Genomic DNA, 20,365 nt, shown 5'->3' with positions numbered 1-20,365 from the left:
GTCGTAGCCGCCGTTGAGGGACATGAACTCAAGACTCCCGAAACGGAGCACCGTCCCGGGCCGGAGAGGTTGCTGAAGACTGCCCATCTGGAGCTTGACGGGAAGCTGTTCGTCAACACGCAGCAGGCCCCTACCTGGCGCGCCAACTGTCGGCGTTTCGAGACCGGGGGGTCCCTGGGCCGACGAGTGAAGTGTCGCCGCGTGCCCCAGCCCAGATGGGTCGGCGCGAGGCCGAGCGCGAAGGGGGGAAGAGAGGTGGCCGGAGATGAGCATGAGAGAGGTGGAAATCCTGCGCCTTCGTGTTCGTCCCGCGCCCAGGTCGGGTGCGCTTGCAGTAGGGGGTTACAAGCGTCCACGCGGGAGAGGGAGCGAGCGGCCTCACGCGAGTGCCTGTCTCGTCCTCGTCACCGCGCGGCCAACCCTCTATAAGAGGGCCCTGGTCCTTCCTTTTATAGGCGTAAGGAGAGGATCCAGGTGTACAATGGGGGTGTAGCAGAGTGCTACGTGTCTAGCGGAGGAGAGCTAGTGCCCTAAGTACATGCTGTCGTGGCAGTCGGAGAGGTTTTGGCACCCGGTTCGTGTGGTGTCGTGGCCGTCGGAGGAGCGCTAGAGACTGGCGGAAGGATAGCTGTCGGGGCTGTCGAGTCCTTACTGACGTCCTCTTGCTTCCGTAAGGGGGCTGAGAGTCGCCGTCGTCACAGAGCGTGCGGGGCGCCATCATTGCCTATCTGGCGGAGCGAGCCAGATGGGACGCCGATCTTGTTCCCCGTAGCCTGAGTCAGCTTGGGGTAGGGTAATGATGGCGCTTCCTGTCAACGTGGTCGGTCCGCGCCCTAGGTTGGGCGATGTGGAGGCTCCTCCGAGGTCGAGGTCGAGTCTGTCTTCCGTGGCCGTGGTCGAGTCCGAGCCCCTGGGTCGGGCGAGGCGGAGACCGTCGGCTGAGGCCAGGGCTGAGTCCGAGCCCTGGGGTCGGGCGAAGCGGTGTTCGTCGTCTTCTGGGGCTGAGCCCAAGTCCGAGCCCTGGGTCGGGCGGAGCGGAGTTCGCCGTCTTCCGGGGCTTAGCCCGAGTCCGAGCCCTGGGTCGGGCGGAGCGGAGTTCGCCATCTTCAGGGGCTTAGCCTGAGTCCGAGCCCTGGGTCGGGCGGAGCGGAGTTCGCCGTCTTCCGGGGCTTAGCCCGAGTCCGAGCCCTGGGTCGGGCGGAGCGGAGTTCGCCGTCTTCCGGGGCTTAGCCCAAGTCCGAGCCCTGGGTCGGGCGGAGCGGAGTTCGCCGTCTTCAGGGGCTTAGCCCGAGTCCGAGCCCTGGGTCGGGCGGAGCGGAGCTTCCTATGGTGCCTGAGGTTGGGCCTGACTGCCTGTCAGCCTCACTCTGTCAAGTGGCACTGCAGTCGGTGCGGCGCAGGCGGCGCTGTCCTTCTGTCAGGTCGGTCAGTGGAGCGGTGAAGTGACTGCGGTCACTTCGGCTCTGTCGACTGAAGGGCGCGCGTCAGGATAAAGGTGTCAGGCCACCTTTGCATTAAATGCTCCTGCGACTTGGTCGGTCGGCGCGTCGATTCGGTCAGGGTTGCTTCTTGGCGAAGACAGGGCCTCGGGCGAGCCGGAAGTATGTTCGTCGCTGGAGGGGGGCCTCGGCGAGACGGAGATCCTCCAGGGTCGGCTGCCCTTGCCCGAGGATAGGTTTGGGCGAGGCATGATCGAGTCCCTCGAATGGACCGATCCCTGACTTAATCACACCCATCAGGCCTTTGTAGGTTTGTGCTAATGGGGGTTACCAGCTAAGAATTAGGAGCCTTGAAGGTACCCCTAATTATGGTCCCCGACACATGGTGTCTCCAGTGAGTTGCTAACGGGTGATCCGAGTGGACGCCCGTGCCCCGTTCGATAAGGTTCGGCTGGTGGCCCAGAGGCGCGCTCCAAAAGTACCCGCAGGTGATTTGCCGGACCCGGTCCCGTTTGATAGGGTTCAAGGGCTCGATGCCTCCCTCTGATGGCGGTGCATTGGCGTAAGTGGCGGTGCAGTTTTTCGCACGTAGTAACCGGCGCGCCGGTTACATGACGTGTGGGCCTGGGCCGCCATGTTGGATGCGTCGAAGTCGAAAAGGTGCATCCCCGTGGTGTAGTTGCATGGCGCCTGCATGGTGGTCCGCCCTTTCGCCCGCTGGTTTAGGCGAAGGTGGAGGAGTGCTTGTAACCGCTGGGCGCTTACACGCTCCGCGCGCGGAGGTCTGGCTGCTTCTGTCCCAGGCCAGCTTGCATGACGCGTGGGACCCAGCCCCCGTGTCATAGGGGGAGGACCTTGGAGCGCGTTGGTGAAGACTTAGCCCGCGACGCCTGAGGACGCGAGTGGGGTGAGTCGCCTTTAAAAAGGGATCGACCCCTGGGTGGTAGCCACGCCTTCGCACTTTCCTCATGCATCGCGCCCTTCCGCCTTCCGAGCCCCCGGATGGGGAGCGCCCGCGTTGCCTTCGTCTCGTTGTGGGAGGAGCGCGACCTCGTGAAGGTTGGCACCTTTCAGCCATCGCTCGACTTCAAGGAGTTTCATCAGGCAGCCCGGCTGCATCCCCTCACCAATGGTCACCCAAGACGGTGACCACCAGTTCGATGGTGGGGAGAAGCAAGCCGGGCTGCAGCCTCTGCCCCGCCCTCAGCTTCAAGGATCCTCATCATCCTTGCTGGGGAGGAGGGCGAGGCGAGCCGGGGCCTGCCTTCGTGTGGGCTGGCGTCCCGCTTCTTCCTCCGGCATCTAGGGGTGGAAACCATCCTCTAGCTCTACGGAGGAGGCGTCCTCCAGCCATGCCGGGGAAGGCAAACTGCTGCTGCCCAGCCAGGGTGCAGCATTCCGTCCTCTGTCCGGGCGACGGTGGCCAGCCGCACTAGGGGGTCTCACAACACGTCGTACGCCGCGAGGGCGGTACTCGTGTTCTGGGACTGTCCCATTCTCGTTTTCGTGGCGAGGACGGGAGTGAGGACCTGCCGGTGCGCTTTGGGGCGGCCGGCGCTCGCTGGTGCGGTGTTGGTGGGCAGGTGGACGCCGTCGCCGGTGCTGAGGTGGTGGCAGCTGGAGAAAGCTTCTCCGCCGACGAGATCGTCGGCGCCATCTGCGCTCCAGGCCTCAGGCTCTTTGGCTTTAATATCTGGTTCTCGTCCCCCGCGAGGGGACGCGAACGAGAGCCTTCCGGCGGTAGCGTCCGCCCTAGGACCATCGCTGCTGCTGCAGAGGTCACCGGCGAGTCACCCGGAGTTTGTCGTCCCGCAGGCTCTCCGATGTGGAGGTTGTTCATACCCGCGGGAGTGGAACCAAAGTTCCATTTGTAATGGCACCTTGAGTGTCGGTGTCTGTTCATTGTGGCCGTCGGGGCCTGAACATCTTAGTATTCTGGGTGTGATACCGTGTTTCTTCCTCATTTCGAGCACCAGGACTCGCCTGTTGGCTAGCTGAACCGCTTAACCAAGTGTGAGTTTCCCTGTGTGGAAGGTGACGAGTGAGGTAGCCGTATCCCGGAGGCGTAGGAGTCCCTTGGCTCGGTCGGCCTTTCCGCCCGAGGCTTCTCTTGCCCAGTTAAAGAAACCCTCGGCCGCTCTGCGATGAGCCGGAGCTGGAGGCAGCGGTGTCAGCATGGACAGGGGCGGAGTTGGCTCGAGAAGAAACTCTGTTGGCCCGGGAGCAGGTGACTTCCCAGGCCGAGGAGGCGTGGCAGCGGCGGCTAGAACCTGGCCAGGTCGTCCACTGGCGGGACCAACCCCAGAGTCGGGCTGCCGAGGCCATGAACCGGGCTGATGTCCTCGGGGGACAGCTGGCTGAGGCTACGGAGCGGCCGGTCAAGCCGTCTGCTTGGGCCGGGTTCCTGGAGGAGACCCTGGCGGCGATGGCCCAGGCACGGTGCTGACATCTTCCTTCGAGGTGGATATCCTTCGCCCGTGTCGCCGTCCGAGGCCGGGCTAGATTCCGCCGAAGGTGGAGACGATGCCGAGGGTGGTGTTGTTCCCTCCGTTGATGTCTGAACCTACAGGAACAGTTTGTCTGTAGCATGCGTATGTTTTTTGCGGCCGCTGAGGCCCAAACATATCATTGTCGCGTTATAAAGTTGTGTTTCTTTTCCTCTTGTTTCGAGTATCAGGACTTGTTTGTCGGTAGCAGAATCATTTATCCGAGCGAGAGTTACTTATTGCGGAAGGTGATGAGTGAGGTTTCCGTATCCCGGAGGCGTATGAGTCCCTCGGCTCGGTCGGCCTCGCCGCTTACATGTGCTCTTACTCGTCCGCAGGATTCTGTTATCGCTATAGTCGAGAAGGCACGAAAAATCGTTTCGGCAGAAAAGTTTTCGAGCGTTAAGACCTGTTCGGTCAGCGGAATCGCTTATCTGAGCGTGAGTTACTTATCACAGAAGGTGATGAGTGAGGTATCCGTATCCCAGAGGCGTAGGAGTCCCTCGGCTCGGTCAACCTTGCCGTTCACGTGTACTCTGTCGCTTTCAGGATCCCGCTATCGAAGTAGTCGAAAAGCACGAAAGATGTTCTGGCAGAAAGACTTTTTCCGAGGAAAATTTTGACGCACAGGGGGTTCCCCCCTTCTAGCCCCTGAGGGAGGGTCGGGCTTTGCCGAGGCAAGGCTGACCCTTCCTTGATGGTTAGACTTTATTTGTGTATGTGAACGAGGTATATGAACGACTTGAAAACATCTTAAGGGTAAAAGCGACGTAGCTGTCGGATGTTCCAAGCGTTGCTGTAGACCTCGCCTTGACTGTTGGCCAGCTTGTATGTTCCGGGCTTCAAAATCTTGGCGATGATGAACGGCCCTTCCCAGGGAGGTGTGAGCTTGTGGCGCCCTCGGGCGTCTTGTCGTAGCCGAAGCACCAAGTCCCCCACCTGGGGGTCTCGGGACCGAACCCCTTGGGCGTGGTAGCGTCGCAGAGACTGCTGATACCGTGCCGAGTGTAGTAAGGCCATGTCCCGAGCCTCTTCCAGCTGGTCCAGTGAGTCTTCTCGGCTGGTCTGGTTGCTTCGGTCATCGTACGCCCTTGTCCTCGGGGAACCGTATTCTAAGTCTATGGGCAAGATAGCCTCAGCCCCATAGACTAGAAAGAACGGCGTGAAGCCCGTGGCTCGGCTTGGCGTCGTCCTCAGACTCCAGACCACCGAGGAGAGTTCCTTCATCCATCGCATGCCGAACTTGTTGAGGTCGTTGTAGATCCTCGGCTTGAGTCCCTGTAGAATCATGACGTTGGCACGCTCTATCTGCCCATTCGTCATGGGGTGAGCCACGGCGGCCCAGTCCACCCGAATGTGGTGGTCCTCACAGAAGTCTAGGAACTTCCTGCCAACGAACTAGGTGCCGTTATCGGTGATGATGGAGTTCGGGACCCCAAAGTGATGGATGATGTTGGTGAAGAACGCCACCGCCTGTTTGGACCTGATGTTGTTTAGGGGTCGGACCTCAATCCACTTGGAGAATTTGTCGATGGCGACCAGCAGGTGCGTGTAGCCCCCGGTTGCCTTCTGCAAGGGGCCGACGAGGTCCAGGCACCACACAGCAAACGGCCAGGTGATGGGTATTGTTTGCAGGGCCTGAGCGGGCAGGTGTGTCTGCCTTGCGTAGAATTGACACCCTAGGCAGGTGCGTACAATCCTAGTGGCGTCGGCCACCACGGTTGGCCAGTAGAAACCTTGTCAGAAGGCGTATCCAACGAGGGCTCAAGGTGCTGCGTGATGACCGCAAGCCCCCGAGTGTATTTCTTGCAATAGCTCCTGACCTTCGGCGATGGATATGCATCGCTGGAGGATGCCTGAGGGGCTGCGGTGGTCGAGCTCCTTTTTGTCACCCAGCAAGACGAACGACCTGGCGCGCCGCGCCAGTCGCCGAGCTTCGGCTCTATCGAGGGGTAGCTCTCCTCGGTGGAGATATTGTAGGTACGAGGTCTGCCAGTTTCGATTAGGCGCGACCCCATTCCGCTCTTCCTCGACGCGCAGTGCCTCACCCTCGGGGGGCCGAGGGTGCCTCGGGCTGGGCCGAGGCCTCCTCAGGCTTGGGCGTGTCGTCGGACTTGATGGAGGGTTGATGTAGGTCTCAGGAGAAGACGTCCGGGGGAACCGTTGTCCGCCCCGAGGCTATTTTAGCCAGCTCGTCTGCAGTCTCGTTGTATCGTCGAGCGACGTGGTTGAGCTCGAGCCCGTAGAACTTGTCTTCCAGGCGCCGAACCTCGTCGCAGTAGGCTTCCATCTTCGGGTCGCGGCAATGGGAGTTCTTCATGACTTGGTCGATGACAAGCTGCGAGTTGCCACGAGTGTCGAGGCGCCGAACCCCTAGCTCGATGGCGATGCGCAACCCGTTAACCAGAGCCTCGTACTCGGCCACGTTGTTTGACGCCGGGAAATGGAGGCGCGACACGTAGCGGAGGTGCTTCCCGAGGGGTGAGATGAAGAGCAGGCCCGCGCCCGCTCCTGTTTTCATCAGCGACCCGTCGAAAAACATGGTCCAGAGTTCCGGTTGGATCGGAGCTGCTGGAAGCTGGGTGTCGACCCATTCAGCCACAAGATTGTTTCGCCTTCCGAGGAGCAAACGAGATTGTTTTGCCCATGATCTCCACCGCCCACTTTGCAATCCTACCCGAGGCCTCTCGGCACTGGATGATCTCCCCCAGGGGGAAGGATGACACCACAGTCACTGGATGAGACTCGAAGTAGTGTCGCAACTTTCGCCGCGTCAGAATTACCGCGTACAGTAGTGTCAGCGTTTCGACCCCGGGGGGTCCCAGGACCGACGAGTAAATTGTTGCTGCGTGTCCCAGCCCGGATGGGTCGGCGCGAGATGGAGCACAAGAGGGAAACAATAAGGGGAACTGCGGCCTCGTGTTGTCTTGCGCCTAGGGCGGATGCGCTTGCAGTAGGGGGTTACAAGCGTTCGCGAGGGAGAGAGTGAGAGCCTATGCGCCAGCCCGTCCTCCCGCGCGGCCACCTTTTCGTACGAGGGCCCTGGACCTTCCTTTTATAGATGTAAGGAGAAGGCCCAGGTGTACAATGGGGGGTGTAGCAATGTGCTAACGTGTCTAGCAGAGGGAAGCCAGAGTCCTATGTACATACCGACGTGTCTGTCGAAGAGGTTTTGGCGCCCTGTTCACGTGATGTCGTGGCCGTCGAAGGAGCGCCTGAGCCCTGTAGGAGCACAGCTGTCGGAGCTGTCGGGTCCTTGATGACGTCTCCTTGCTTCCGTAGGGGGCTGAGAACCGCCGTCGTCATGGAGCACGCGGGGTGCCATCATTACTTGTTTACCGGGGCGAGCCAGATGGGACGTCGGTCTTGTTCCCCGTAGCCTGAGCTAGCTAGGGGTAGGGTAATGATGTGCCCCCCTGCGACATGGTCGGTCCGAGCCCAAGGTTGGGCCAGGCGGAGGCTCCTCCGAGGTTGAGGCTGAATCCGAGCCCTGAGGTCGGGCAAGGCGGAGACCGTCGTCCGAGGTCGAGGTTGAGTCCGAGCCCTGGGGTCGAGCGAGGCGGAGACCGTCGTCCGAGGTCGAGGTTGAGTCCGAGCCCTAGGGTCGGGCGAGGTGGAGTCCGTCGTCCGAGGTCGAGGTTGAGTCCGAGCCCTGGGGTCGGGCGAGGCGGAGTCCGTCGTCTGAGGTCGAGGTTGAGTCCGAGCCCTAGGGTCGGGCGAGGCGGAGCTTCCTATGGCGCCTGAGGCCGGACTTGGCGGCTGTCAGCCTCACCCTGACGGGTGGCACAACAGTTGGAGCAGCGCAGGTGGCGCTGTTTTCCTGTCAGGTCAGCCAGTGGAGGGGCGAAGTGACTGCGGTCACTTCGGCTCTGTCGACTGAAGAGCGTGCGTCAGGATAAGGTGTCAGGCGATCCTTGCATTGAATGCTCCTGTGATCCGGTCGGCTGGCGAGGCGATCTTGGCCAAGGTTGCTTCTCCGCGAAGCCTGCCCAAGCTGGGCCTCGGGCGAGTCGGAGGTGCGCCCGTTGCTTGAGGAGGCCCTCGGGCGAGGCGTGAATCTGCCTGGGTCTGCTGTTCCTGCCCGAGGCTGGGCTCGGGCGAGGCGAGATCGTGCCCCTTGAGCGGACAGAGCTTTGTCCTGTGTCACGCCCATCAGGCCTTTGCAGCTTTGTGCTGATGGTGTTTTACCAGCCGAGTTCAAGAGTCTTGGGGGTACCCCTAATTATGGTCCCCGACAGTAGCCCCCGAGCCTCAAAGGGAGTGTGGGGTACTCGCTTGGAGGCTTTGTCGCACTTTTTGCAAGGGGACCGGCCTCTCTCGGTTGCATTTTGTTCCGGTGGGTGCGCGCGAGCGCACCCACCGGGTGTAGCCCCCGAGGCCTCGGAGGAGTGGTTTGACTCCTTCGAGGTCTTAACGCCTTTCGTGATGCCTCGGCCGGTCTGATTGTTCCCTCATGCGAACTGGTCGTAGCCCGGGTGCATAGTCAGGTTCTGAGTTCTCGGGCTGGTATGTTGACGCCGTCAACGGTTTGGCTGGAGCCGGGTTTGCGAGAACAGCCCCCGAGCCTCCGCACAGAGCGAGAGGACGGTCAAGGACTGACTCGGCTTTTTTCATAAGCCCCTTCGTCGCCTTTCCGCAAGGAGGAGGGGGGGAAAGCGCCATGTTGCCCTCGGAGGGCACCGAACATGGTGTCTCCACTGAATTGCTAACGGGTGATCCGAGTGGACGCCCGCGCCCCGTTCGATAAGGGTCGGCTAGTGGCCCAGAGGCGCGCTCCAAAAGTACCTGCATGTGATTTGCCGGACTCGGTCCCATTTGATAGGGTCCGAGGGCTCGATGCCTCCCTCTGATGGGATTCTGTTACAGAATCATTCCTACTGGTCTCGGAAATGTCCTAGGGTACCTCGGGAGCGTAGCCCGAGCCTCGGCCATGTATCGGACGTACCCAGAGTCATCCCTCGCTCTGCGTGTTCTGAGGCGGCTGTCGAACCCTTCGAGGGCCAGCCTTCGAACCCCTGATCAGTAGTGGGTGCGGAGCCCGAGTGGCTTGAGGCGGCTGTCGAACCCTTCCGAGGGGCCAGCCTTCGAACCTCTGACCAGTAGTGGGCGCGGAGCCCGAGTGCTCTGAGGCGGCTGTCGAACCCTTCCGAGGGGCCAGCCTTCGAACCTCTGATCAGTAGGAGGGCTCGGGGCCCGCTTCCTTCGTAGAGAAGGATCCCTTTCGGAGTATCCCCTTTCTCGGTCCCTGTAGCAAGAGAGAGAAAGGGGAAGAGGAAAAGGATACGAAAATTGAATGATGTGGCACACCTTTTTTGACGCGGTCATTATAGCGGAGGTGAAGCGTCGCCCGCTTCGCCTGCCAAAGGTGTCGCCTGCCCTGCCGCGGAGTTAATGCGACGGGACGAGTGGTTCGCGGGGCAGCCGTTGTGCATGCGCGAGCCGTTCGAGGAACGGAACACGGGTGCGTCGTCTTCACGTCGTGGGAGAGGGCTCTCTCGCTGTCCCAGGAGGGGACGTGAGCCTGCAGATGATTTGACTGCTGCTTCCGCCCGCCTGCCGCCGCCATTACTGCCGGCCCACTTTTTGCCATATCGACCGTCGCGCCTTCTCCCGCGGTGGACTGACCCGTGACCGATGTGCTCGGTTGGCACTGTTGGGCCATGCGTAGGGTCGCCTCGAGTCGCGGCTCCGGTTCCGCAGTCGAGAAGGCGCGGTACTGGCGCAAGTGGCGGTGCAGTTTCTCGCACGTAGTAACCGGCACGCCGGTAACATGATGTGTGGGCCTGGGCCTCCATGTTGGACGCGTCGAAGTCGAAAGGGTGCATCCCCTTGGTGCAGTTGCATGCCGCCTGCATGGCGGTCCGCCCTTTCGCCCACTGGTTTAGGTGAAGATGGAGGAGTGCTCGTAACCGCTGGGCAGTTACACGCTCCGCGCGCGGCGGTTTGGCTTCTTCTGTCCTGGGCCAGCTTGCATGACGCATGGGACCCAGCCCCCGTGTCGCAGGGGGAGGACCTTGGAGCGTGTCGATGAAGACTCAGTCCGTGACGGCTGATGACGCAAGTGGGGAGAGTCGCCTTTAAAAAGGGGGCGACCCCCTTGGATGGCAGCCATGCCTTCACACTCCCCTCATGCATCGCGTCCTTCCACCTTCCGAGCCCCCGGATGGGGAGCGCCCACGTTGCTTTCGTCTTGCTTTCGTTGGAGGAGCGCAACTTCGCAGAAGTTGGTACCTTTCAGCCATCGCTTGGCTTCAAGGATTTTCATCAGGCAGCCCGGCTGCATCCCCTCGCTGATGGTCACCTAGGACGGTGACCATCAGTTTGAGGGTGGGGAGAAGCAAGCCGGGCTGCGACCTCTGCCCCGCCCTCAGCTTCAAGGATCTTCATCATCCTTGCTGGGGAGGAGGGCGAGGCGAGCCGGGGCCTGCCTTCGCGTGGGCTGGCGTCCCGCTTCTTCCTCCGGCTTTTGGGGGTGGAAACCATCCTCCAGCTCTACGGAGGAGGCGCCCTCCAGCCGTGCCGGGGAAGGCGAACTGCCGCTGCCCAGTCCAGGGTGCAGCATTCCGTCCTTTGTCCGAGCGATGGTGGCCAGCCGCATCGGGGGGTCTCACAACATGTCGTACACTGCGAGGGCGGTACTCATGTTCTGGGACGGTCACATTCTCGTTTTCGTGGCGAGGACGGGAGTGAGGACCTGCCGATGCGCTTTGGGGCAGCCGGCACCCGCTGGTGCGGTGTTGGTGGGCAGGTGGACGCCGCAGCCGATGCTGAGGTGGTGGCAGCTGGAGAAAGCTTCTCCACCGACGAGACCGTCAGCGCCACTCGCGGGCCGACCTCTAGCTCTTTGGCTTTAATGTCTGGTTCTCGTCCCTCGAGTGGGGACGCGAACGAGAGCCTTCCAGCGGTAGCGTCCGTCCTGGGACCATCGCTGCTGCTGTAGAGGTCGCTGGCGAGTCACCCGGAGTTTGTCGTCCCGCAGGTTCTCCGATGTGGAGGTTGTTCATACCCGCGGGAGTGGAACCAGAGTTCCATTTGTAATGGCACCTTGAGTGCTGGTGTCTGTTCATTGTGGCTGTCGGGGCCTAAACATCGAGGTATTTGAGCGCAATACCGTGTTTCTTCCTCATTTCGAGCACTAGGACTCGCCTGTCGGCTAGCCGAACCGCTTAACCAAGTGTGAGTTGCCCTGTGCGGAAGGTGACGAGTGAGGTATCCGTATCCCGGAGGAGTAGGAGTCCCTCGGCTCGGTCGGCCTTGCCGCCTGAGGCTTTTCCTGCTCAGTTAAAGAAACCCTCGGCCGCTCTGTGATGAGCCAGAGTCAGAGGCTGCGGTGTCAGCACGGACAGGGGCGGAGTCGGCTCGAAAAGAAAACTTCGTCGGCCCAGGAGCAGGTGACTTCCTAGGCTGAGGAGGCGTAGCAGCGGCGGCCAGAGCCTGGCTGGGTCATCCACTGGCGGGACCAACCCTGGAGTCGGGCTGCCGAGGCCATGAGCCAGGCCGGTGTCCCTAGGGGACATCTGGCTGAGGCTACGGAGCGGCCGGTCCAGCCGTCTGCTTGGGCCGGGTTCCTGGAGGAGACCCTAGAGGCGATGGCTTAGGCGCGGTGCTGACATCTTTCTTCGAGATGGAGATCCTTCGACCGTGTCGCCGTCCGAGGCTGGGTCGGATTCCACCGAAGGTGGAGTCGATGCCGAGGGTGCTGCTGCTCCCCCTATTGATGTCTGAACCTGCAGGAACAGTTTATCTGTAGTGTGCGTATGTTTTTTACGGTCGCCGAGGCCTAAACATACCGTCGTCGTGTTGTAATGTTGCGTTTCTTTTCCCCTTGTTTCGAATATCAGGACTTGTTCGTCGGTAACAGAATTGTTTATCCGAGCGAGGGTTACTTATTGCGGAAGGTGATGAGTGAGGTATCCGTATCCCGGAGGCGTAGGAGTTCCTCGGCTTGGTCGGCCTTGCCGCTTACGTGTACTCTTACTCGTCCGTAGGATTCTGTTATCGATATAGTCGATAAGGCACGAAAAATCGTTTCGGCAGAAAAGTTTTCGAGCGTTAAGACTTGTTCGGTCAGCGGAATCGCTTATCCGAGCGTGAGTTACTTATCGCAGAAGGTGATGAGTGAGGTATCCGTATCCCGGAGGCGTAGGAGTCCCTCAGCTCGGTCAACCTTGCCGCTTATGTGTACTCCGTCGTTTTTAGGATCCCACTATCGAAGTAGTCAAAAAGCACGAAAGATGTTCTGGCAGAAAGACTTTTTCGAGGAAAATTTTGACGCAGAGGGGGTTCCCCCCTTCTAGCCCCCGAGGGAGGGTCGGGGTTTGCCGAGGCAAGGCTGGCCCTTCCTTGATGGTTAGACTTTATTTGTGTATGTAAACGAGGTATATGAATGACTTGAAAACATCTTAAGGGTAGAAGCGACGTAGCTGTCGGATGTTCCAAGCGTTACTGTAGACCTCGCCTTGACTGTTGGCCAGCTTGTATGTTCCGGGCTTCAAAATCTTGGCGATGATGAACGGCCCTTCCCAGGGAGGCGTGAGCTTGTGGCGCCCTCGGGCGTCTTGTCGTAGCCGAAGCACCAAGTCGCCCACCTGGAGGTCTTGGGACCGAACCCCTCGGGCGTGGTAGCGTCGCAGAGACTGCTGATACCGTGCCGAGTGTAGTAAGGCTACATCCCGAGCCTCTTCCAGCTGGTCCAGTGAGTCTTCTCGGCTGGACTAGTTGCTTCGGTCGTCGTACGCCCTCGTCCTCGGGGAACCGTATTCTAAGTCTGTGGGCAAGATAGCCTTGGCCCCATAGACTAGAAAGAACAGCGTGAAGCCCGTGGCTCGGCTTGGCGTCGTCCTCAGACTCCAGACCACCGAGGGGAGTTCCTTCATCCATCGCCTGCCGAACTTGTTGAGGTCGTTGTAGATCCTTGGCTTGAGTCCCTATAGAATCATGCCGTTGGCGCGCTCTACCTGCCCATTCGTCATGGGGTGAGCTACGGCGGCCCAGTCCACCCGGATGTGGTGGTCCTCGCAGAAGTCCAGGAACTTTCTGTCAGTGAACTGGGTGCCGTTGTCGGTGATGATGGAGTTCGGGACCCCGAAGCGATGGATGATGTTGGTGAAGAATGCCACCGCCTGTTCGGACCTGATGCTATTTAGGGGTCGGACCTCAATCCACTTGGAGAATTTGTCGATAGCGACCAGCAGGTGCGTGTAGCCCCCGGGTGCCTTCTGTAATGGACCGACGAGGTCCAGACCCCACACAGCAAACGACCAGGTGATGGGTATTGTTTGCAAGGCCTGAGCGGGTAGGTGCATCTGCCTTGCGTAGAATTGACACCCTTGGCAGATGCGTACAATCCTAGTGGCGTCGGCCACCGCAGTTGGCCAGTAGAAACCCTATCGGAAGGCGTTTCCAACGAGGGCCCGGGGAGCTGCGTGGTGGCCGCAAGCCCCCGAGTGTATTTCTTGCAATAGCTCCTGACCTTCGGCGATGGATATGCATCACTGGAGGATGCCTGAGGGGCTACGGTGGTAGAGCTCCTTTCCGTCACCCAGCAAGGCGAACGACTTGGCGTGCCACGCTAGTCGCCGAGCTTCGGCTCTGTCGAGGGGTAGCTCTCCTCGGTGGAGATATTGCAGGTACGGGGTCTGCCAGTTTCGATTAGGCGGGACCCCATTCCGCTCTTCCTCGACGCACAGTGCCTCACCCTCGGGGGCCGAGGGTGCCTCGGGCTGAGCCGAGGGCGCCTCGGGCAGGGCCGAGACCTTCTCGGGCTCGGGCGTGTCGTCGGTCTTGACTAAGGGTTGATGTAGGTCTCGAGAGAAGACGTCCGGAGGAACCGTTGTCCGCCCCGAGGCTATCTTAGCCAGCTCGTCCGCAGTCTCGTTGTATCGTCGAGCGATGTGGTTGAGCTCGAACCCGTAGAACTTGTCCTCCAGGCGCCGAACCTCATCGCAGTAGGCTTCCATCTTCGGGTCGCGGCAATGTGAGTTCTTCATGACTTGGTCGATGACAAGCTGCGAGTTGCCACGAGCGTCGAGACACCGAACCCCTAGCTCGATGGCGATGCGCAACCCGTTAACCAGAGCCTCGTACTCGGCCACGTTGTTTGACGCCGGGAAATGGAGGCGCAGCACGTAGCGGAGGTGCTTCCCGAGGGGTGAGATGAAGAGCAGGCCTGCGCCCGCTCCTGTTTTCATCAGCGACCCGTCGAAAAACATGGTCCAGAGTTCCGGTTGGATCGGAGCTGCTGGAAGCTGGGTGTCGACCCATTCAGCCACAAAATCCGCCAGGACTTGGGACTTGATGGCCTTCCGAGGGGCGAACGAGATTGTCTCGCCCATGATCTCCACCGTCCACTTTGCAATCCTACCCGAGGCCTCTCGGCACTGGATGATCTCCCCCAGGGGGAAGGATGACACCACAGTCACCGGATGAGACTCAAAGTAGTGACGCAACTTTCGCTGCGTCAGAATTACCACGTACAGTAGCTTCTGAATTTGCGGGTAGCGGATTTTTGGTCTCGGACAGTACCTCACTGATGAAGTAGACCGGCCTCTGGATGAGCAATGCATGCCCTTCTTCTTGTCTCTCGACTACGATCGCCACGCTGACACCTGAGTGGTTGCGGCTACGTAGATCAAGAGGGCTTCTCCTGCAGCGGGGGCACCAAGATGGGTGCGCTTGTAAGGAGCGCCTTTAAGTTCCCGAGGGCTTCCTCGACCTCGGGGGTCCAAGTGAAGCGCTCGACCTTCCTTAAGAGGCGGTACAGGGGCAGGCCTCTTTCGCCGAGGCGCGAGATGAAGCGGCTCAGAGCCGCAAGGCATCCCATGACCCTCTGTACTCCTTTCAAGTCCTTGATGGGGTCCATGTTTGTGATGGCCGCGATTTTCTCCGAGTTGGCCTCGATGCCCCGCTCGGAGACGATGAACCCCAGGAGCGTGCCTCGGGGGACTTCGAAGACACACTTCTCGGGATTGAGTTTTACGCCTTTCGCCTTGAGACACTTGAATGTCATTTCAAGGTCAGAGAGGAGGTCGGAGGCTTTCCTCATCTTGACTACGATGTCATCGATGTAAGCCTCGACCGTTCGACCAATGTGCTCTCCGAACACGTGGTTCATGCACCTTTGGTATGTCGCACCCACATTCCTCAAACCGAATGGCATAGTAATGTAGCAGTACATGCCAAAAGGTGTGATGAAAGAAGTCGCGAGCTGGTCGGACTCTTTCATCCTGATTTGGTGATACCCTGAGTAGGCATCAAGGAATGACAGGGTTTCGCACCCAGCAGTGGAATCCACGATTTGATCAATGCGAGGCAGAGGGTAGGGAACCTTCGGACATGCTTTGTTTAGACCAGTGTAGTCTACACACATCTGCCATTTCCCACCTTTCTTTTTCACAAGCACAAGGTTGGCTAGCCATTCGGGATGGAATACCTCTTTGATGAACCGTGCAACCATCAGCTTGTGGATCTCCTCGCCTATGGCTCTGCGCTTTTCTTCGTCGAATCGGCGCAGAGGCTGCTTCACGGGTCGGGCTCCAGCTCGGATATCTAGCGAGTGCTCGGCGACATCCCTTGGTATGCCAGGCATGTTCGAGGGACTCCACGCAAAAACCTCGGCGTTTGCGCGGAGAAAGTCGACGAGCACTGCTTCCTATTTGGGGTCGAGCTCGGAGCCGATCCGGACTTGCTTGGAGGCGTCGTTGCTGGGGTCGAGAGGGACGAACTTAACCGTCTCAGCTGGCTCGAAGTTGCCGGCGTGGCGCTTTGCATCTGGCACCTCCTTGGAGAGGTTCTCCAGGTCGGCGATGAGGGCCTCGGATTCGGCGAGGGCCTCGACGTACTCCACGCACTCCACGTCGCATTCGTACGCGTGTCGGTACGTGGAGCCGACGGTGATGACCCCGTTGGGGCCCAGCATCTTTAGCTTGAGGTAGGTGTAGTTGGGGACGACCATGAACTTGGCGTAGCATGGTCTCCCCAGCACTGCGTGGTAGGTTCCTCGGAACCCGACCACCTCGAACGTGAGGGTTTCCTTTCGGAAGTTGGAGGGAGTCCCGAAGCAGACGGGCAGATCGAGTTGCCCAAGGGGTTGGACGCGTTTCCCGGGGATGATCCCGTGAAAAGGCGCCGCGCCGGCCCGGATCGTGGACAGATCGATCTGCAGGAGCCCGAGGGTCTCGGCGTAGATGATGTTGAGGTTGCTGCCTCCGTCCATGAGGACCTTGTTAAGCCTGACGTTGCCGATGACGGGATCGACAACGAGCGGGTACTTATCCGGGCTCGGCACGCGGTCGGGGTGGTCGCCTTGGTCGAAGGTGATGGGCTTGTCAGACCAGTCTAGGTAGACTGGCGCCGCCACCTTCATCGAGCAGACCTCCCGGCGCTCTTGCTTGCGGTGCCGAGCCGAGGCATTCGCCACTTGCCCACCGTAGATCATGAAGCGGTCATGGACCTCGGGGAACTCTTCTGCCTTGTGGCCCTCCTTCTTGTCGTTGTCGTGGGCTCTGCCACCTTCCGCCGGTGGCCCGACCTTGTGGAAGTAGCGCCGAAGCATGACTCACTCCTCAAGGGTGTGCTTGATGGGACCCTGATGATAGGGGCACAACTCCTTGAGCGTCTTGTCGAACAGGTTGGCGCCTCCAGGAGGCTTCCGAGGGTTCCTGTGCTCGGCGGCGGCGACAAGGTCTGCGACGGCGGCGTCACGTTTCGCCTGCGACTTCTTCTTGCCCTTCTTCTTGGTGCCGCGTTGAGCGGACGCCTCGGGGACGTCTTCCGGCTGGCGCCCCTGAGGCTGCTTGTCCTTTCAGAAGATGGCCTCGACCGCCTCCTGACCAGAGGCGAACTTGGTGGCGATGTCCATCAGCTCGCTCGCCCTGGTGGGAGTCTTGCGACCCAGCTTGCTCACCAGGTCGCGGCAAGTGGTACCGGCGAGGAACGCCCCGATGACATCTGAGTCGGTGATGTTGGGCAGCTCGGTGTGCTGCTTCGAAAATCGCCGGATGTAGTCCCGCAGGGATTCTCCCGGCTGCTGGCGGCAGCTTCGGAGATCCCAGGAGTTCCCAGGGCGCACGTATGTGCCCTAGAAGTTGCCGGCGAAGGCTTTGACCAGGTCGTCCCAGTTGGAGATCTGCGCAGGAGGCAGATGCTCCAGCCAGGCTCGGGCGGCGTTGGAGAGGAACAGGGGGAGGTTGCGGATGATGAGGTTGTCATCATCCATTCCACCCAGCTTGCAGGCCAGCCGGTAGTCCGTGAGCCACAGTTCCGGCCTTGTCTCCCCCGAGTACTTGGTGATGGTAGTCGGGGTTCGGAACCGGGTCGGGAACGGCACCCATCGTATGGCCCAGCTGAAAACTTGCGGACCGGGTGGTTCGGGCGAGGGGCTCCGATCCTTCCCGCTGTCGTAGCGTCCCCCACGCCTGGGGTGGTAGCCTCGGTGCACCTTATCATTGAGGTGGGCTCGACGGTCGCGGCGGCGGTGCTCGTTGCCGAGGTGTCCCGGGGTCGCAGGCGCTGTGTCCCGCGTGCGCCCGGTGTGGACCGAGGCTTCCCGCATGAATCGGGAAGTCGCGGCGCGAAGCTCCGGGGGGTACCCTTGCCTTCGGGAGGCAGAGCTTTCGGCCCGTCGGACCACGACATCCTCCAGGAGATTCTTGAGCTCTCCCTGGATACGCCGCCCCTCGGTGGTGGATGGTTCCGGCATCGCTCGGAGTAGTATTGCTGCTGCGGCCAGGTTCTGGCCGACCCCACTGGAAGCCGGGGGCAGCCTTGCCCTAGCATCGTTGGCGATGCGGTGCTGGACGTCCTATTCCAGATGACGCGCTTCTCCGGTCGGTGCTCGGCCTGCCCCCTCCTGCCCGATATTCTGCCGGAGCTGCACAAGTTGTCCTGCTTCCTCGTCGAGCCTGGCCTGCATATCGTGGATTTGCTCAAGCTGTGCGTCCTGACCCCCCGCAGGGACTGGGACCACAGCTAGCTCCTGAAGGATGTCAACGCGAGGCGCAGGCCTAGGGGGGTCGCCGTCCTCCGGCATACCAAGGTGGTTGCCTTCATCGAGACCCCCTAGATCGACGTGGAAACATTCGTGACTTGGGCCACAGTCCTCGTCGCCGAGGCTGTGGCTACCATCGGAGCAATCGGAGAGGCAGTAGTCACATGCGGTCATGAAGTCCCGCATGGCACTGGGGTTACCGAGCCCGGAGAAATCCCAACCATAGTCGGGCTCGTCATCTTCCTCGGAACCCGGGGGCCCGTAGGTCGAGACGGCCGTCAGTCGGTCCCAAGTTGACCACATATGATACCCCAGAAGGTTCAGATATGCCTTTATGAAAGCATCCACCGAAGCGGGGTCGCTTGGTGGGTCGAAGCTGAATCTAAAAGGCACAGGATGAAAAACGGACGGTACCTCTCGATCGACGGATGGTGACGAAGTCGCGTCGGGGACGGACTGCACCGTTATCTCAAGTACGAGGCTAACGCCCAGCAAGTCCTTCGCGAGCGTGCTGGTGTCGTCCGTCTGCTTGGGGTTGGCGTGTTGCGGGGAGACGACGCTCGTCTTCGTCTCAGACGCGAGGTCAACGCCCGACGTGTCCCCCGCTGGGGCGCCGGCGCCGTCGACTTGCTCGACAGCCGACGAGGTGCCGCCTCCAGCTTGGCCATGTTTTCCCCGCCTCCTCCTCCGTCGGCGGGGAAGGTGACGGGACAGACTCGGATGCTGTTCTTCCGTCACGCGGGGAAGACGTCGTCGATTCCGCCGCCGGTGGGCGGGCTGACGGCCACCATTGTCGTTGTCGCGCGGCGGAGGAAGGAGTATCATGTCGTAGCTGCCGTCGAGGGACATGAACTCGAGACTCCCGAAACGGAGCATCGTCCCGGGTTGGAGAGGTTGCTGGAGACTACCCATCTGGAGCTTGACGGGAAGCTGTTCGTCAACACGCAACAGTCCCCTACCTGGCGCGCCAACTGTCGGCGTTTCGACCTCGGGGGGTCCCTGGACCGACGAGTAAATTGTCGCTGCGTGTCCCAGCCCAAATGGGTCGGCGCAAGACGGAGCACAAGGGGGAAACAATAAGGGGAACCGCGGCCTCGTGTTGTCCTGCGCCCAGGGCGGATGCGCTTGCAGTAGGGGGTTACAAGCGTTCGCGAGGGAGAGAGTGAGAGCCTGTGCGCCAGCCCGTCCTCCCGCTCGGCCACCTTTTCGTACGAGGGCCTTGGACCTTCCTTTTTTAGATGTAAGGAGAAGGCCCAGGTGTACAATGGGGGGTGTAGCAATGTGCTAACGTGTCTAGCAGAGGGAAGCCAGAGTCCTATGTACATGCCGACGTGGCTGTCGGAGAGGTTTTGGCGTCCTGTTCACGTGATGTTGTGGCCGTCGGAGGAGCGCCTGAGCCCTGTAGGAGCACAGCTATCGGAGCTGTCTGGTCCTTGCTGACGTCTCCTTGCTTCCGTAGGGGGCTGAGAACCGTCGTCGTCATGGAGCACGCGGGGTGCCATCATTACTTGTTTACCGAGGCGAGCCAGATGGGACGCCGGTCTTGTTCCCCGTAGCCTGAGCTAGCTAGGGGTAGGGTAATGATGTGCCCCCCTATGACGTGGTCGGTCCGAGCCCAAGGTCGGGCGAGGCGGAGGCTCCTCCGAGGTTGAGGCTGAGTCTGAGCCCTAGGGTCGGGCGAGGCGGAGACCGTCGTCCGAGGTCGAGGTTGAGTCCGATCCCTGGGGTCGGGCGAGGCAGAGACCGTCGTCCGAGGTCGAGGTTGAGTTCGAGCCCTGGGGTCGGGCGAGGCGGAGTCCGTCGTCCGAGGTCGAGGTTGAGTCCGAGCCCTGGGGTCGGGCGAGGCGGAGTTCGTCATCCGAGGTCGAGGTTGAGTCCGAGCCCTGGGGTCGGGCGAGGCGGAGCTTCCTATGGCACCTGAGGCCGGTCTTGGCGGCTGTCAGCCTCACCCTGACGGGTGGCACAGCAGTCGGAGCAGCGCAGGCGACGCTGTTTTCCTGTCAGGTCAGCCAGTGGAGGGGCGAAGTGACTGCGATCACTTCAGCTCTGTCGACTGAAGAGCGCGCGTCAGGGTAAGGTGCCAGGCGATCCTTACATTGAATGCTCCTGCGATCCGGTCGGCTGGCGAGGCGATCTTGGCCAAGGTTGCTTCTCCGCGAAGCCTGCCCAAGCTGGGCCTCAGGCGAGTCGGAGGTGCACCCGTTGCTTGAGGAGGCCCTCGGGCGAGGCGTGAATCTGCCTTGGTCTGCTGTTCCTGCCCGAGGCTGGGCTCGGGCGAGGCGAGATCGTGCCCCTTGAGTGGACAGAGCTTTGTCCTGTGTCGCGCCCATCAGGCCTTTGCAGCTTTGTGCTGATGGTGTTTTACCAGCCGAGTTCAAGAGTCTTGGGGGTGCCCCTAATTATGGTCCCCGACAAGTAGCTTCTGGATTTGCGGGTAGCGGATTTTGGTCTCG

Source organism: Zea mays, chromosome 6, assembly GCF_902167145.1.
Source record: "Zea mays cultivar B73 chromosome 6, Zm-B73-REFERENCE-NAM-5.0, whole genome shotgun sequence".
NCBI lineage: Eukaryota > Viridiplantae > Streptophyta > Magnoliopsida > Poales > Poaceae > Zea > Zea mays.
Note: the sequence above shows the minus strand (reverse complement) of the source record.